Here is a 19367-nt window from a genome sequence, read left to right as displayed (position 1 = left end):
CGATGCACCATATCTTTACTGTATTTAGTGGTTTGGCAACACTATATCCAATATGCAATATTCCATTTTACCCATGACTTATTTTTTGTGAATTTTTAAATTTTCAATGTTTCACATAGTTTGGTTGACAACACATTTAATATGTAGTTGCGCACACTTGGTGGTGCGTTTTTCTATTATTAGTAAAGTATAATCCAGTTAATGCATTTTCAAAAAATGATTGAACCGTCAATTTTATAAATCAGAATTAGGTGAAACTTCACCCACATGCCAATCATCATAAAAACTCATGGATATTAAAAAATTGGCCCCATTAGAAGCCTTTTGGACACCTGTCCGGAGACTCGTGTCTGATAGACGATGCGAGCCTCCGGACAAGTGTCCTAGAGGCTTCTGATGGGGCCTTTTTTTTTGGGTGGTTGATGTGTGCTAGAGGAGTCCACAAGTAAAATTTCACATCAATTGGAACACTGGTTATATTTTTCCAAATCTTGGATACATTAATTCAAGTTTAGGGGTTTTTAAAACATTTGACTATAAGTTTAAAGTTTCACCTCATTTTACACATTTCACTTTTCAGTTTTGAGTTTTCTCTCCTAGAAGACATGGCACGCACCAAGCATGCGGCCCAGAGACACCCCCTTAAAAATCGCATGCACATGCCACCTCCCCCAACTCCACCACCACACCAGCATCGGAAGTGTCAATGGAGGCCACGCATATTGGCTCTTTGCGAGATATGCCATTACCAAAAGACCATGCACCTCCTGATACCAACAAAGGCTCCATTTCAGAAGCTAGTGGGAGAGATTATGGACGGTATACTAATTAAAAACAACAAGAGGCACTTCCCAAATGGATCACGCTTGCAACAACAACTCAATCGTTGGATTTCCCAGGCCCTCCTTGCACTACAAGAAGCTGTCCAAGCTTACCTCATCGACTTGTTCAGAGACTTGATCTATGCCTCGATCTATGCAGTAGTGCATGGCAAGGAGAGTCACCATCACACTAACAAGGATTTGCGGATAATGAGGTTCTTTTGGCGATGGAAGTATAGTCCTTGCTGAGATCAACAACGATAGGGGTGTACTACTTAAATATATACATAATGTAGCTTCCAAAGAGATTTTGTAAAACCTTGGTTGTAATGGATCCCATGTAAAATGTTATGAATATAAATATAAAATTTTTGGTGCATCTTATTTTTGTTTATTCACTTGTCATTTGTTTTATTTATATCTTTGAGTTATAGTTACATGCATTCAAATGAATACATGTTGCACACAAATTCGATAAAGCATTGCGTATTAAATTTAGGGTATGAATCATGTTGCATATAAATTCGACAAATAAACATAACCTTCAAGTAAATAATAATAATAAACGACACGTATGACAAACTACATTGCATGCAAATCCAACGGTTTTCATTACGTCAAGAGAAGATTACAAAGTGCATTACATCAGTGATGAGATATCATTTGGCAATAAGTACATCTACTCTCTCTTAGGCTTCTTCAAGCTACACAACCCATGGTCATCATAAGTAGTAATATGTTTTTCCCTAGTAGTTCCCGCCTAATGACATTGGGGTCTTGAACACCAACAACCATGTCACAGGCCACCATTGGAAAAAGTGGCCCAGACTTAGTATTAGAGAGTAAGTAGAGTAGCTTCAAACATCGAAGCAACACCACTTTCTCCAAGCTAGAGTTGGTCGAGATGGTCTTGAAGGGCCCAAACTTTGTTAGTGCCCTCAACTTCAAGAAGTTCTTAGCAAAATCTAGAGATCGTGTCTTATGAAATACAATAATGTCGCTCACAAGCTGGCCGACGTACTCCTTCAATGCCGAGTCATGTACCCTTTCTTGGCTACTAGATTGGCCACCTTGCCTAGATGAAAACTCATCTATATAGGCAATGTCCGGCATCACACAAGTTCAATATCAGACTCACTGTGTTAGACTCACTATGCATGGAGTGTGCTAAAGATATATAAATTGGATTCGCATGCAACTTCACTAGTAGGGACTCTAGGGCATCAAGATCCTTGGAGTAAATTTTTGTAGGGAATGTGTCCCCAGAGAAGCCCCAGATGGAGAATCCAAATTCATGCCCCCAAACACAAGCCTCTGTTTAGGGCTGCTCTAGGGGCCCATTCCCGACAAAGATTTACTCCAAGGGTCATTTATGCCCACAGACGCAAGCCTCCCACCAGGGCTGCTCTGGGGGCCCATTCTCAATAAATATTTACTCCAAGGGTCTCGATACCCTAGAGGCCCTAGTGGTGAAGTTGCGTATGAATCTGAGAACATTACCTTCTCTACATCATCTATCTGCTCCTATAATGGACCATCCAGGTCTGCTCCTACAACTAGGCCACCCTTATCTCTCTCTTGGGAAGGTATTGTGTAGTCGGGTTGAGGACCAAAAAGGCTTCATACAACCACTTAAACTCCTCATCTGAGACCTCATACAGTAGCACTGCATCCTCAATCTGCTCCTGGATGCTCACAATGGAAAATATTTTATCGACACTCGTGCCATCATATCGAACCACCTCATCAACATCGGCAGCTAAGGCATCCTGCATATCAAAATCTATAAAATCATTAGGTGCATCACACACCATGATATAGTATAGTTCTTTTTCTCTTAGCTCCAAAATTTCTAATACATCCTGTATGAGTAGATATTCCACCCCCTCGATGGTGACAGCATGGAGAGAAGCGAGGGGTGACTCTCTTGTCGGCATCTCATCAAGGCAGGGAGGTGGGTGTACAATGGCTAAGCTCTGGTGCTACCTCGACACTCGGATTAAGTGTAATCTCCTTAGTCTCCCTCTCAAAATACTCTATATGGCACACAAAGAGAGAAGGAAGGAGAGCACAAGTGTAGGGAAGTAGAGAATGAAAATGAAAATGAGTTTGGAGTTATAGCTTTTATGTATATAGGGTTTTAAATAAAGGTTGTTTTTTAACCCTAAAGTTTCAAATTAAAACTCTTACCTGGGTTTCTTTATTTCAATACTTTAAAGTCACCCTTAAAATTACTCATATAGACAAACAGTTCGTTCTACATTATTATATCCTCAAATATGCTTGGATCGCTGGAGTATATTCAAGTCCAACTAGAGAAAATATAGAAATTTTCAAGAAAAGAAATCTAAAAGGCCTTCAAAGTCCCTTTGGATCCAATTTAATATTTAAATTTAAGAAATGAGTAGAAGAGATGAGCTACAATATATCATTATGCAAAGACAATATTGCATAGATTATAGAACTCCAATTTGCAATTCAATTATGATTTTAACTAGCACGATTGACTAATTACAATATGTATTATCGCACGCTTAGATCACAATAAACTAAGATGATGAAAATTGAAAGTACTCAGAAGTTTAAAAAAAGTTTAAAAAAAGTTTGTATTCATTCTTTATTTTTTAAAAAATAACAAGTATTCCACTATCTCAAGGATATGTGGAGAAGCACATTGTTTACATGTCATGGATTGCTCACTTTTACGAATCATGAATTTTCTATTATCTAACTTGAAATAGAAGTTGTAGAGGGGCTCGTTCGACATTAATGGGGTTTCTTGTCTTAGAAAAGAAATGGGCTAATGACTCTCTGCACTGACCACAAAATGATTATGTACATTCCACAAGATAACCACATCAATGAGAGTTGTATGTGTCTCATCTCAGGTATCTTGATCCAAGTTGATCCACTCCCCTCGCAAAAGTCACTATCTTCTACATCAAAAGCAAATGCAGAGAGTTTGTCTAGTGATGAAATACATGTAATAAAAACAAAAATAATGGTAAGTAAATGCAGCTAACACAACAATTCATCTAAGCAAGATCTATGTCAATTAAATCAAGAAATGCAAAGTAGTAAAAAAGATTTACCTGAATGTGAGATCTAATTGGTTGACCCTGCACTCAATCTTCTCATCAAAATGTGTTCTTTTGACTTGCCAAGACTCACCCAATAGCTGACTCATCCATTACTCGGATGGACACTTGCATTGATAAGTAATCTTTGTTTTTTTCAGAACATCACATGAACCAAACAAATGTGCAAACAATGAGAATAGAATAAACCAACTAAGATGCACATCTTTGGATCCTATGGTGGGTTTGATAGAACTACTGATGTCAAATTTTAGCTTGGACTTACATGCTCATGACAACTCCAAGCTACCAATCAACCATTCACCACTAGATTGTGGCGGGCAATGGGACATGCACTCTGGCTTTCTACTACATACAATGAATTATAAAAAAAGATATTTTGAGTTACAAGTTGACTTGCAGAGTTATTATCATATATCAAAGAACCTATGTCTTCATGCCAAATATGTATCTTGTAGCTCAAACATTCCACATTTTGCCATTCATGCAAAGTTGATGGATATAGAGCTCTCAATAAAACAAGATTGAATTAGAATACTGCAAAGATTTTTAAAAACAATTTTGATGCAAAATAATAAATAATGATAAAATTTTAAAACTTACTATTTTGTTTATAATTTGCAATGTAGTTCTTGTCGTATACAAAGATTTGTTTGTGTGTATAAACATGTTGGATCAACACTTTTATTATTGTACTTGTTCCATTAAACACTTTTCTAAACTCTAAAATTCTACCTTTCCAATGTTTGCTAGGGCTTGCAACATCCTTACGCTTGATCTTGAAACTCCCTTGAGTACTTGAGTGCATCAAAATCCAATCTAACTTATAGTCCTTATCACAAATCCAATTGCCACCACTATCTTTCCTATTGAAGACCTCCATTGCAAGTATGTTACTGATGTTTTTCCTTTGTGGTGAAGACATCTATAATAACCAAATAGAAAAGTTACCTATTAGCATGTGTATAATTTGAAAATGTTCTCTCCAAATGAAATGAAATTCAAATGGAGTATTTTTTTTTAAAACATTGTACTTGTAATTCTTTTCACAAAGAAGCCCAAAGATGTTGAACAAGAAGTTGACTTACAACAAGACCATTGTTCCTTCACAGATAAATTCCTAGAGTATAAAATTAAAAGAAATCTCGAGTCAAAGCATACATATAACTTACATAGGCTTTGTCCAAGTGAGTTGAAACTTAACCATGGAGCAACAAAAAAAAAAGACAATATACATGTGGCTCTCTTTGAAAAGAAGCCCAACCATGTTGAAGAAATTGAGTTTTTAAAAAATCATTGTTCTCCACCCCACCCTTGGAGATTCTTGGAGAAAAAAAACAAAGGAAAGCTCAGTATGCATATAACTTGCATACATTTTTTCCAAACGAGATAAAATTTAACTATGGAGCAGCAAAAAAACAAGACAACATACCTCTAACTTTGTTTATAGAGAAAACCTAAGATGTTGAAGAAGAAGTTGAGTGTTCAAAAGATCATTGTTCTTGACTGTAAGAGACTCCTAGAGTACCAAAACAAAAGAAATTACATGTTAGAGAATGCACATAGCTTGCATAGGTTTTTTCCAAAAATGAGATAAAACTTTACCATAGAACATCCATGGAAGAGAACAATATACCTATAAAGTTTTGTGAAGAAAATCTTAGGGTTTTGGTAGAACAAGATTTGCTCTCATAAAACATGTGAAACTCACTTTGTGTTTGTGTATAGGAAATGAAATTTCATAGGGTTACAGATAGGGCAAGCAACAATGAGGCTGTAAAATTTTATCAGGAAAGAACAAGTGAGGAAAGAGATATGATAAATTTGAGTTCCACCTAAGAAAGAGGGGGAAACTGAAAAGGGGAAAGATAAAAAGTCAAAAAAAAAACCAAAATTTGAGTCACAAACTTCTAGGAAGTGACAGCATTGTATTTCCCACATTTTTCCTTATTTTATTATTGAGGAAAGATTTGGGCCAAGATATGGCTTGAAGATTCATGTTACATGAATATGGAATGCTAGCTCTCTCATTGGTTAGGCCTATATTTGCTTATTCACTCCTTAAGGGGCAAAAAAGAGAGACCAAATTTCTCCTAATGCTAAATTTAGCATTGATATTATCATTCTAGGAAAAGGGTTGCCTTGGAAGAAAATTCATTAAAATTATTGTAAGTTGTTTGTGGTTGTAAAGTAGATTCTATTTTTTCTTAAAATTGTCAGGATAAAGAATGGACAATAAGGCATAGATCACCAACTGAGGCAATGTTCCCTGATGACACTAGGCATCCCCAAGGTTAGTGTGAATAAAACCTACTCCAAGGGGTTTTTGTTTTCATGTCAGTGATTATGGATCGACCACGACATGAAAGGTCTTGTCATAGAGAATTCTAATTGGACAGGAGGATTTGAGGATACCATGGGGCTCTAGTCACAAATTCCTTAGACTCTTATGATGTGTCAATTACCATTCGAACCTAGATAGTACTTTGGAAGTCTTGATACTAGTCTAAGGACTAAACTTGGTGGAAATAATACCTTCGGGTTGATATTATGGCCAATCATGATAAGAAGTAGAGCTTGATTCTTTGTACTCCCCCTCAAGCTCAATTCATCTCATGTATCCCAATTAGTAATCTAAAATGAGTAAGCTTATCTCTAACAAGTGATTTGGTAAAGATATTCGCTACCTGGTCATTTGTCTTCATATAGATGAGGTCAATCCTTCCTCCAAGCATCATTTTTGTGATGAAATGGTAATGAACTTCAATGTGCTTCAATCTTGCATGATAAATAGGATTACTTGCCAACCCATTGCTTATGTTGTCACAATACAACTTGACTAGTTTATCCACCTGCACTCCCAAGTCATCTAACATCTTAACAAGCCAAACAACTTCACATGTTGCTAAGGCTGCACCTCTATGTTCTGCTTCAATACTCGAGAGAGCCACAGTGGATTGCTTTTTATTGCTCCAACTAATCATGTTGCTACCAAGACCAAATACATACCCACTTGTCGATCTTCTATCCTATGCACAACCATCCCAATTTGCATAATTGTATCTTGTAAGCTCAAGAGGCTTACCATACTCATAAAACAACCCATAGTATAATATAGCCTTTACATACCTCATAATCCTTCTCCTAGCATCTAAATGAGGTTTCCTTGGCTTTTGCATGAATTGACTAATCAGCCCAACTGAGTAACTAAGATCAGGTCTAGTGATAGTAAGATAAATCAAACTACCAACCATCTGTTTATACATTGTCACATTCTCAATATCATGTCATGTATCAATTGCCAACTTGACATTCTGTTCTAATATGGAGTATCCATGGGCTTGCACTCCAACATACCATATTTTTCTAGCATATTATGTGAATACTGCTTTTGTAATATCCAAATTCCTTAAGGTGTCTGCATAACCTCAATACCAAGGAAAAATTTCAACTCTCCCAAATCTTTTATTTGAAACTATTTTTGCAGTATAGATTTGATCTCATCAATCCCTTATGTATCATCACTTGTAATGACCAAGTCATCTACATAAACGACCAAAATCACATAGCCTTTCTTTTTCTTCTTAGTAAACAAGATATGATCAACTTTGCCCATCTGAAAACCAAGTCTTTGTAAGTAAGAGCTAATTTTTGCATTCATGCCCATGGTGCCTATTTTAAACTATACAATGCTTTCTTCAATCTGCAAATATAAGGTGGATATTCAAGATATACATATCCTTCCGCGACTGATCCATATAGACTTCTTCCATCAAGTCACCATTCAGAAAAGCATTCTTTATATCCATTCGATATAGGCTCCAAACCTTGGATGCAGCTAATGCAATAATAGTTTGTAAAGTTGTCATGTTCACAACCAAGACTAAAGGTCTCTTCATAGTCAAGCCCATATTATTGAGCATAACCTTTTTCAAATCAACTTGGCTTTGTATATTTTAAGTGAGCTATCTGATTTGCATTTGACTTTGTAAAGCCACTTGCATCCGATAGACATCTTTTCTTCAAGTATCTTAACTAAATCTCAAGTTTTATTTTTCAACAAAGCATCATACTCTTCATCTATTCCTTTGCACTAGTTCTCATCCTTAACTACTTCTACAAATGATGTTAGTTCTTTATACTTCATTACTTCTATCATGTATGCACAGTGTCTAGTTGAGTATCCACTCTAAGTAAATCTGTCAATATGTTTTCTTTATCTTTGTGATTGTTGTAGCTTTGGTGCACTATGCAATTCCACTCTCTCATGAGGTGGTACATATCTTCGCTTAACACGAGGTGTAATAACTATAGGTGTGCCAAGCTCACTATCCAAGCTATTAGTGGAATCATATCCCAATGTCAAAGGACCTATTACATCTTCCAATGCCTTCTCTTTTCCCTTATTCATCTCTAATTTCACCCTCATTGACATATCCATGAATGTTAGTGAGCTAATATCCATGATTACGTAGTCTACTTGAACAAGGACTCACACTAGCAAATACATCATGTGTAGGTCCACTAGCACTAGTAGTATCTTGCATTCCATTTTTGGCATATGTACTTTGTGAAGAGCCATCATGAACTGTTACTTGCTTGGCACCATATCGGGATGCTAGCTCATCAAATACCATATCACAGTTGATCAAAGTCTCATGAGTAGATGGAACATAGCACTTATAAGCCTTCAATTCCTATGAGTAATAAATAAAGAAAGCCTTCATTGATTTTGGATCAAGATTTTTTCATTTCTCATTAGGTACATGCACATATGCAATGCACCCAAACACTTTCAAGTCTCTAAATATAAGGCTTACATCCATAAAGCTTCTCATACAGTGTCTTCGCATGTATGTCACTTTCACGACATAAAAAATAGTTAGAATTGCTTCAGACTAGTTAAAAAGAGGCATATATTTCTCCTTTAGCATTTTCCTGGTTGCTTCCATAATGACCCTATTTTTCCATTCAGCTACTCCATTTGCATGATACATAACAGTTGAACTCTTTCTCTACATGACATTTGAAATCCATAAAGCTATCCAAAACTTCATCTTTATGCACCAAAATGTATACCCAAGTATACTTGCTAAAATCATCCACAAAGGTCACATAATACCAAGACCCTCCAAGAGATACATTATGTGCACGTCTCCATACATCCGAGTGAAGAAGCTACAAGGATCTACTATTGTTCTATGTATGTTTGACAAAGGGAAACCAAACGAGTCAATCAAGTCATTGAAGATATGCTTAGGGCATACTGCTATCGCAAACCCAAAAAGTGGATTCAATACTTACCGCTGGTTGAGTTTGCCTACAATGCTTCTTACCAACAGAGTATTCAGATGACCCCTTTCCAAGCATTGTATGGGCATGATTGTCATACCCCTTTGAACTTCTCAGACCCAACTTGAGGGTAGAAGCTTCAAGATAGATGCTGGAAGACATGGACGATCAAATCAAATCAATAAGACAAGACATTCAAGTTGCTAAGGATAGATAGAAGGATTACGCTGACTTGAAACGGAAAGACAAATCCTTTGTCGACGATGATATGGTCTTCATCTGCGTACGCCCTAAAAAGAGTTGATTGTCCTTGGGAGAGTACAATAAGCTAAGTCCGAGGTATTGTGGACCTTATAAGATCACTAAGTGCCTAGGGCCTAATGCTTACAGACTACAGCTGCCCGCAACCCTAAAGATTCATAATGTATTCCATGTTAGCCTATTGAAAAAGCATCTACCTAATCCAAATCATGTACTTGATGATCAGAAAATTGTAATGCCTAGCCAAGGAGTCCTTAAGCTACGGCTTGATAGAATCCTAGATGTTAGGGAGAGGCATTTGAGGTCAAGGACCTTGAGAGAATACCTCATCCAGTGGAAAGATTATCCTGAAGAGGATGCCACCTCGATGGATGAAGATACTCTCAATCAATAGTACCCCAGGTCTTCTTGAGATGAGGATATCTCGATTCCTCTAAGGGGGAGAGGATGTAATATACCCCCCCATTTCATTTTTTTTAAATTTTAATATAAATTTTTTTAACTCCCTCTCTCTCTCCCCGCTGACAGCACGTCGGGGAGAGAGAGAGAGAGGGAGTGAAGTGAGTGATAGGGGGGGCATGCAGCCCCCCAGATGGGAGGGGTGGGGGCCATACCACCCTCCTCCCCTCCTATAAAGGGGAGCCCTTCCCCCCCTCGGACTGGCACAGCGTCCCCCCACCTCCCTGGTGATCATGCTGCCCTGGCCTCCCTCATGGCCTATTGCAACGTAGCCCATCCCTCTAGCTTCGCGGCAGGCAGGCAGCACCCTCCCTTGGGGCTTTCATTAGAAGCCTCCCCCTCCTCGTTGTTAGGTGGAACCCCCCCTTGATCAGCACTGAGGGAGAGAGAGGAGGAGAAGAAGGGAAGAAGAAGAAGAAAAAGGAGGAGAAGAAGGAGAGGGAGAGAGAGGAGAAGAAGAAGAAGAAGAGGACGAGAGAAGAGAGAGAAGAGGGAGAGAGAGAAGGAGAAGAAGAGAAGAGGAAGAAGAGAGAGAGAGAGAGAGAGGAGAAAAAGAGAAGAAAAAGAAGGAGAAGAAGGAGAGGGTGAGAGAGAAGGAGAATAAGAGAAGAAGAAGAAGAAGAAGAGGGAGAGAGAGAGTAGAAGGAGAGAAGAAAAGAAGAAGAAGGGGGCGAGAGAGAGAAGGAGAAGAGAAGAAGAAGAAGGAGAGAGAGAGAGAGAGAGAGAGAGAGAGAGAGAGAGAGAGAGAGAGTTGGTGAGTAGAGAAGTTGTTGAGGGTCGTGTTTGAGGAGCTGTGTTCGAGAAGCCACTTTTCAAGCCACCCCCTCATCGGTGAAGGTCACCTTATTCACGGCCTTTCCTTTCCCAAGCCTATCATCTTGAAGGTCTATTAAGGTTAGGACTGTCTGAATTCCGCGTGGTAAATGGCTCCCAAAAGGAAAGTAGTAGGAAGTGTAAGTGCCAGAGCTACCAATGGCACCAGTAATGCAGGAGAGGCGAGCGGAGTGACCAACGCAACAAATGCCCCTACGATCACGAATCAAACCCAGGTCCTTTTGATATCCTACGCTTTATAATTAATTTTGGTTAATCATATTCTATATTATTTTCAAGAAGAAGAAATAAAGGGGTAGTTTCATGCATGGAACAAGAACGAGCCTTAGGATTTTTGTTTACTCCAAGTGATAGGTTTCATGCATGAAATGGTAGAGCATGGAGTTCGCATAAGTTTATATGCATAGAATGATAGCTTTTACACACATAGAATGATAAGGTTTTCACATTATTTCACATAAAATAATAGTTTTTAAACCAGTTCAGTGCATGAATAGTCATCTAGAATTCATGCTTCCCAATCGTGATTAAAATAAACACATGAAATGTTAGTTTCCGTTCATAGGATGCAATTTCACCAATGGTTAGAAACCTAGACTTTCATATACGCAAGTCACATGAGATCCGACGCATTAGGAATAAGTATTCGTTGCCAGGTATGAAGAGAGTTAAAGTTCGTTTAGGATGTACTAATATATTAAATGCACCATGTGTATGATGGGTAAGTTTGATTGGAAAATTCCGCATAGTACCGCACTAAGAGAGATGGAAGGGATGCATGCATCCAGACTGTATCCTGATGGCCTGGATGAAAAGTCTTACGTTGCCAAGTGTGTTAACTGAACTTGGTTAGAGGGAGATGAGTAATGAATTGGAAGAATAAAAGACCCTTGGTTGGGTTGCGAATAAGACATGTCCGTTGCCTTGGTTGACTAGTTAATGCTTTGAGTTAGGGTTAAGATACCATAAGGTAAAACCCAAGGGGAAGAGCAAGTCAAAATAAGTTAACTTACCAAGAACATTTGCTTGCATGATCTTGTTTGAGATCTCGCCAAGTCACGAACGATCCAGGATCGGATGTTGGGAGCATCCGAGAAAAAGGAATCACACCTTAGCAGTTGGTCGTACAAACGGCCTCCGAAATGTCAAGATTGTGGGAGAGAAGGAAGGAGTCTCACTTGTAGCTTTCTTGCTTGCACAATGGGGGAAGACACACAAAGGTGGAGGCTGAAAACAGTTTTCCTCTTCTTAGTTGTGTAAGCCAAAAAGAAGTCTCATACAAAGAAATAGAAGAACCCTATATATGGGTCTCAAACCAAAGAAAACTAACTAAGGTGGCAAACTAACTGAGCCACGAACTAGAGTAGATAAGGATAGCTGTCATCTAGCTATTATTCATGGGCAGTGTACCAACCGCATCTACAACTGACAAGTCGGTGACATAAATGCACAACGGTCACCCTGGCATATCACGAGTGGAGCTCGATATCTCAACACTCCCCCTCGAGCTCAATCCCAATTCCTGCACACCAAGCAGGTCTCTGAACTTGCGCAGCTTCTCTGCGCCCAATGCCTTCGTGAATATGTCAGCTACCTGATCCTCTGTGCTGACATAAACTAGATCAATAAGACCTAGTAAAACCCTCTCCCGCACATAGTGATAATGCACCTCAATGTGCTTTGTTCTAGCATGATAGACTAGGTTATTTGCCAAGTGTATACTACTCATGTTGTCACAATAAATGACAATTGGCCCATCTGTAGACTGATGCATATCATAAAGTAGCTTATGCAACCAAGCTACCTCACATGCAGCCATTGCTGCACCCCTGTACTCAGCCTCTGTGCTCGATAAGGCAACTGTAGGCTGTTTCTTGATGCTCCAAGTGACTGCAGCACTCCCAAAAGAGAACACATATCCACTGGTAGATCGTCTATCAGAAATACTACCAACCCAATCAGCATCAGTGTATCCATGCAGCTGTATCTGAACCCCAGTCTCATAAAATAGTCCATACTGCAATGTGAAATTCACATACCTGAGTATGCGTCTAGCCGCATCCAAATGCGGTTTCCTTGGAGCCTGCATAAACTGACTTACCAATCCAACAACATAGCTCAAATCTGGCTTGGTAATAGTCATATAAATCAAACTTCCTGCTATGCATTTGTACATAATAGGGTCTTCCAGAAGCTCACCTACATCTGTGCTCAGCTTCACATTTTGCTCCAAAGGAACTGAAATAGGCTTACAGCCTATCATCCCATATTTGGACAGCATGTCCAATCCATATTGCCTCTGCAAGAGCCATATCCCACTTGGTGATCTAATCACCTCAATGCCCAAGAAATAACGCAGCTCTCCCAAATCCTTCATCTCAAACTTCTGCTTCAATAGCATTTTCACATGAAGTATATCTTCATCACTATCACCTGTGATAATCAAATCATCAACATAAATGACAAGCAGCATAATACCTTTCTCTGTTTTTCTCACATAAAGTGAGAAATCTGCCTTGGAAATCTGAAAGCCAAAAATGACAAGATACTGTCCTATCTTGTTAGACCATGCTCTAGGTGCTTGCTTCAAGCCATACAAGGCTTTCTTCAACCTGCAAACAAACTCAGGATGAACAGCATGCACATAACCTGGTGGCTGCTCCATATAGACCTCTTCTTGCAAATCACCATGCAAGAAGGCATTCTTTACATCCATCTGATGTAAAGACCATCCCTTTGATGCAGCCATAGCAATGACTGCTCTTACGGTTGCCATCCTTGCAACCGGACTGAATGTTTCTTCCTAGTCAATGCCATATGTTTGTGCATACCACTTGACTACTAATCTTGCCTTGTATCTGTTCACAGAACCATCTGCATTGTGCTTCACCTTATAAACCCACTTACAGCCAATTGCATTTTTACCTTTAGGCAAAGGTACCAATTCCCATGTAGCATTTGCTTCCAAGGCATCCATTTCTTCATCCATGGCTTTCTCCCATTTTTCTTTTCCCATGGCTTGCTCAAAAGAAGTGGGTTCTGGTTCTTGTATCACTTTGACCATATATGCATAGTGAATGGCTGTAAATCCATCGTATTTCAGCCTATCCACAGGATACCTAGCTCTGGTAGACCTGCGCAAAGTAGGTTCACTCCCAGGTGCTCTCAAAACATCCCTGGTCTTCCTTACTCCAGGTGTAACAATAGAAGGAATACCCAACTCATCATCAATGCTCTGTTCTGAGCCACTGGATTCACCATCCACATACGAGTGACCTGTATTCACATCAAACATGGGCTGATCTACCTTCTCTTTTCCTTTTCGTGATACTTGCATACCACTATCTGCATTGCTTTGAGAAGATTCTCCTGATCTCAATCTGCCTGTCCATGGCGAAGAATATGAGCCACTGCTAGAGGACGCTCCAGGTCCACTGATATCTTGTGACTGCTGCTGTAAATTCTGTGCAGCATTACCATTTTGTGCATCTACATTATCAATCACATTTACTGGTTTATACCAACTACTCATCTCATCAAAAACAACATCTCTGCTCAATGTAAACTTACGAGTAGAAGGGTTATAGCATCTATATCCTTTCTGCTGCAAAGAGTAACCAATAAAGATGCACTTCTCAGCTTTTGGATCCAATTTGGATCTCAACTCATCTCGCACATGAACATAGGCAATGCAGCCAAAAATTTTCAAATGAGAAATATCTGGTTTCCTACCAGTATACCTCTCCTCTGGAGTCACCCCATGTATTGCTGCAGTGGGAGTCCTGTTCATTATGTAGACTGCTGTAGCAACTGCCTCAGCCCAATAAAAATCTGGCAGGTCTTTTTCATTGAGCATGGCACAAGATACCTCTCCAATATGCTTGTTTTTCCTTTCTGCAATTCCATTTTGTTGTGGGTTATGACTGCATGAATATTGCTGCTTTATGCCATGCTCCTGCAGGAACCTTGCAAACTCATTTGAGAGGTACTCTCCCCCTCCATCTGACCTTAGGCATTTTATTTGCAGGCCTGTTTCTTTTTCAACCATAGCTTTAAGAGTTTTGAAATGCCCAAAAACTTCACTTTTCTTTTTTATAAAATACACCCAAAATTTTCTACTATAGTCATCAATAAAAGTGACAAAATAATGACAGCCTCCAAGAGATGCAGCTTTAGTAGTCCACACATCAGAGTGGATTAATTCCAATGGCTTTTTACTTTCTTGAACATGTCTAGGAAATGGTTTCCTTGCCTGTTTTCCAAACTGACAAGCTTCACATACCTTGTGCATTTCTGCAACCTTGAATTTTGGCAATCCTGCAACAATATTTTGGGCTTGCATTGATTTAAGTCGTTGTACATTAACATGACCAATGCGTTTATGCCAGATATCAATATCTGCAACTACACCGGTCCCATGTGCAAACATTGCTGCACTTAATTCAGGCATGTCTGCATCCAACGTAAACATTCTACCCTTCTTCTTTCCTTTTGCTATCAAGCGACCTTTATTTTTCATATCCTCAACAAAGCATCCATGAGGATTAAATCTGACCTTCAAGCCCTGCTCAACCATTTGACCAACAGAAACCAGATTCTTGGTGATATTCGGGACATGAAATACATCGGACAAGTATTTCTTTTTCCCATCCTGCATAGACAAAGGAATTTTTCCAATCTGCACAATAGGATGTGCAGTATCATCACCAGTCTCCACAAATCCTGGTTTCTCTATTTTTATTGCATCCTCCATCCATTCTGCATGACCTGTCATGTGGTTTGATGCACCTGAGTCAACATACCATACATCATTGCTTTCTTCTGCACTTGTCACAGAATTGTTCATGTGCTGCACCATAAACAAATGCTCATTTCTGTCATCACCCTGTCTACTAGAAGATGCATAATTCCCTTGTTGCAATTTTTCATTCATGATGTCATTCTGCTTTTTATAGCAGTCTTTAGCCATATGACCCATTTTACCACAGTAGTAGCATTCAACATTACTGTTTGCATTTTGGCCTCTTTGCCATCTACCACGACCTCTTTGGCTCCCCCTGCCTCTAGAGTTACCACGTCCTCCTCCATAGGACTGGTTTTCTTGAGTTTGCTGCATATTCTGATTTCTACCACGGCCTCCAAATCGGCCTCCTCTACCTCTGCCTCTACCTCTTCCAGCATTTGAGTAGAAGACAGTTTCTTTTGAAGTTCCTCCTAAAGAAGATGCACCACCATTTCTCTGCTCCTCAGAAATTAGAAGAGCAATCAACTCCTCAAAATCAGGAAATCTTTCACGAACTGAAATGGATGTTTAAAACTGTGCATAATCCTTTCCTAGACCATTCAAGGTCACAGAAACTAAATCATCATCTTCCACTAGCGATCCAATGGAAGCAAGTGCATCTGCAATCTTCTTCACCTTCATGTGGTAGTCATTGATGCTCATACTTTCTCTTTGCACATTATGCAACTCTTGCTTGAGCTGCATTTTCCTGGCTTGCGTATTTGTGCTACACATTTTTCACAAAGTATCCCATGCCTCCTTTGGCGTACTTGCATCCTGAATATGCACAATCATAGAGTCTGAAATACTGATAGACAGCCAGTACATAACTTTCCTGGCTCTCTCATGCCATGCTTTGAAAGCCTGCATTTGCTGTTGATTGGGAACATCAGGAAGAACTGGTTCTTCTTTATTTCCTGCAACAAATTCCCAATATCCTTTTCCCATAAGGAAATTCGTCATTCTAAACTTCCATGCTTGGAAGTTGTTCTTGTCAAGCTTTTCAGTTACAATCTGTGAAAGAGAATCGGACGCCATTACAGAATACGGCAAAAAATTCTGTCACTGCAGAGAACACAGCTTCAGCCTCACAAGGGCAAATTTGCAAAACTGACGAAAGTGGTATTTAACCACACAGTCACTTCCTAGTGACGATTTTGCATCAACAAGCAACAAGGATGATTCTGTAACTCCCAATATCTCTGCGCACAGGCATACGATGCAATTTCTACAGTAACTTTTCACCGACCTCTAGAATAGTGGCTGCACAGCATAAAACTGGGCCTTTTCTTGAGTGCGTGTAGAAAACTTCCGCCTCCAAAACAGGCCCCGAAATTGCCTCAAATCAAAAAAACAGGGTCGCCAAGGGCTAAAGCCCTTGCCCGCAGCATATACTGCCCTCTTGCTTCACCGCGAAGGGTGTCTCAACCTGAGACAATGCACTCTTGCAATTTCCGGCTGTGCTACCTGCAGAGATCTGCTCCCAAAACAAAAAATGAAAGCAACACTGCTCCTCTTACCAGAACACCGCGAGCTTGGCTTGCTTTCTTGAGTTCCTTACCACGAACAAGGCTCTGATACCATGTCAAGATTGTGGGAGAGAAGGAATGAGTCTCACTTGTAGCTTTCTTGCTTGCACAATGGGGGAATACACACAAAGGTGGAGGCTGAAAACAGTTTTCCTCTTCTTAGTTATGTAAGCCAAAAAGAAGTCTCATACAAAGAAATAGAAGAACCCTATATATGGGTCTCAAACCAAAGACAACTAACTAAGGTGGCATACTAACTGAGCCACGAACTAGAGTAGATAAGGATAGCTGTCATCTAGCTATTATTCATGGGCGGTGTACCAACCGCATCTACAATTGACAAGTCGATGACATAAATGCACAACGGTCACCCTGGCATATCACGAGTGGAGCTCGATATCTCAACACGAAATGACCATGATTGTACACTTAGGTACATTGTTTGAACTTCTTTGCTCAAGGAACTAATTCAAGGAAAAACACATAATGCTTCAAGTTAAAAGCCTGGAGGGAGAGGCAGGATCAGTTACCTCCGACTGTCTGCCTGGCCCTATCCAAGGGGGTTGTTAGCCACGCCGAGTATATAGACCTAACCCGCCACAAGAGGTCTCTCCGTGGGTGTTGCTTGGAGCAGGAGGATGCTTGGGTGCCAGGGGAGGCTCTGGCTGTAAATTCCTTACCTCCAGATGCCGCACAAGAGGCCAACGTGTCACGAGATGGGATCTCGAGGCCCGCGTACTAGTCTACGGGCGAAACTTGGAGCAACAATCCTGTAGATTGCTGGGATAGCCTTCGAGCATGATACTTGATGTACTCCGGGATTATGATAAATAAAGATCAGATATTTGAAAAAAAGGAACTTGCTTGACATTGTTTTTGTGTCAGTGCCTAAGTTACGTGAAGAAACCAGTGATTAAATTGATTAATTAAGGAAGTTGCTTTTGCATGTCAGATGTAATGTGGTAGGTAATTAGATAACTAAGCAAACTGAGGAAATTGCGGTGGACGTGACTTGGGTCTGTCCTACGGAAGGGTGGTCCCGTTTAGCTGGGAACTTTTCTCAAAAGAAGAGATAATGGGACTATGAAGACCTAGCATTAGTAGAGTTAGAATCTCGATTTATGCTATTTTAGGGGAAAGGAATGGGACTATGCCTTATGGCAGAGAGGTTAAGCTTCGTATCCCTCTCATTTCCCATTCTCCATGAACCAAGTGCAGCATGAATCTGCTTCGACTCTATTGTTTCTACGCAAAGTGGTTCATCTCGAGCTCAACTGAGAGCGGAATTTTGATGCCAAGAAGTGCTTAAAAATAGCTAAAAATTACGAATATCAAGGGAAAAATATTCAACATCGAAGGCGGCGGCTCGATCTAGGACGATTTTAAGCGTCAAAGTGCTTTAAAGGCACCCGAGCAACACTTGTTGATTTTTCATAATTTTTCAGACTATCATGCGGGTTGACAAGAGTTACCGACCAATGTGGGATGCCGAGCTAGATGCCTAGGATTTTTCAGAGCTCAATTCGGAGTCCGGACGAGGGAAGAGCCAAGAAACCGGGCAAGATACGAAAAGGTGGACATTAGAGTGGCCAAATGTAAGTGACCTTTGGGGGGGGGACATCTAACATTTTATGCAACAACCAAATCGTGGCATCTTCAAGATGAAGAAAACGTGAGGATGAAGGCGACAAGCTGCGCCCGAAAATTGCGCCATCATGGGTGGATCTTCAACCTCCAGCCTGCAAACAACCCCTGCAAATGATCATTGCCCTTCAATCCCCTCTGGATGCTGGTCATATCGCCGTGCTTCGCTCCTCCAATGGTGGTCTCTATGAAGATCTTGGATTTCAGTCTTTCTCTCTCCTCCCTCTCTCTCCTCTAAGGGCAGAAAAAAAATATGGAGAAATTGGGTGTTTTTGATATATAAATGAAAAATATAAATAATACACACCAACTAAATTTATATTTTGCTGCAAATGAACTAAGCGCCACAGCCCATAACCTGTTTTGAATTTTTAGTAATTAAAAAATGCAAAAAAATGGGAAAAATACAAAGAAAATAGGGAAAAACCACTGGAAAATAGGGGAAAAATGGATTTTGAGTGCCAAAAATAAAGGAAAAATAAGAACCATGTTTGTGAATGTTTGTGGGGTCTAAAGCATGAGGATTTGCCTCAGTTTTGCCCCACATTTTTTGTTCTAGTGTGGTTTTCTTTGCGTTTATACATAAAAAATGTGGAAAATGAACCCTAAATCGATCAATAATGCACAGCCTAAACGGGTGAGGGGG

The sequence above is a fragment of the Lygodium microphyllum genome, chromosome 24, assembly GCF_053477565.2.
Source record: "Lygodium microphyllum isolate KBCC chromosome 24, Lygodium_microphyllum_v1.1.10, whole genome shotgun sequence".
In the NCBI taxonomy this organism is placed as follows: Eukaryota; Viridiplantae; Streptophyta; class Polypodiopsida; order Schizaeales; family Lygodiaceae; genus Lygodium; species Lygodium microphyllum.
Note: the sequence above shows the minus strand (reverse complement) of the source record.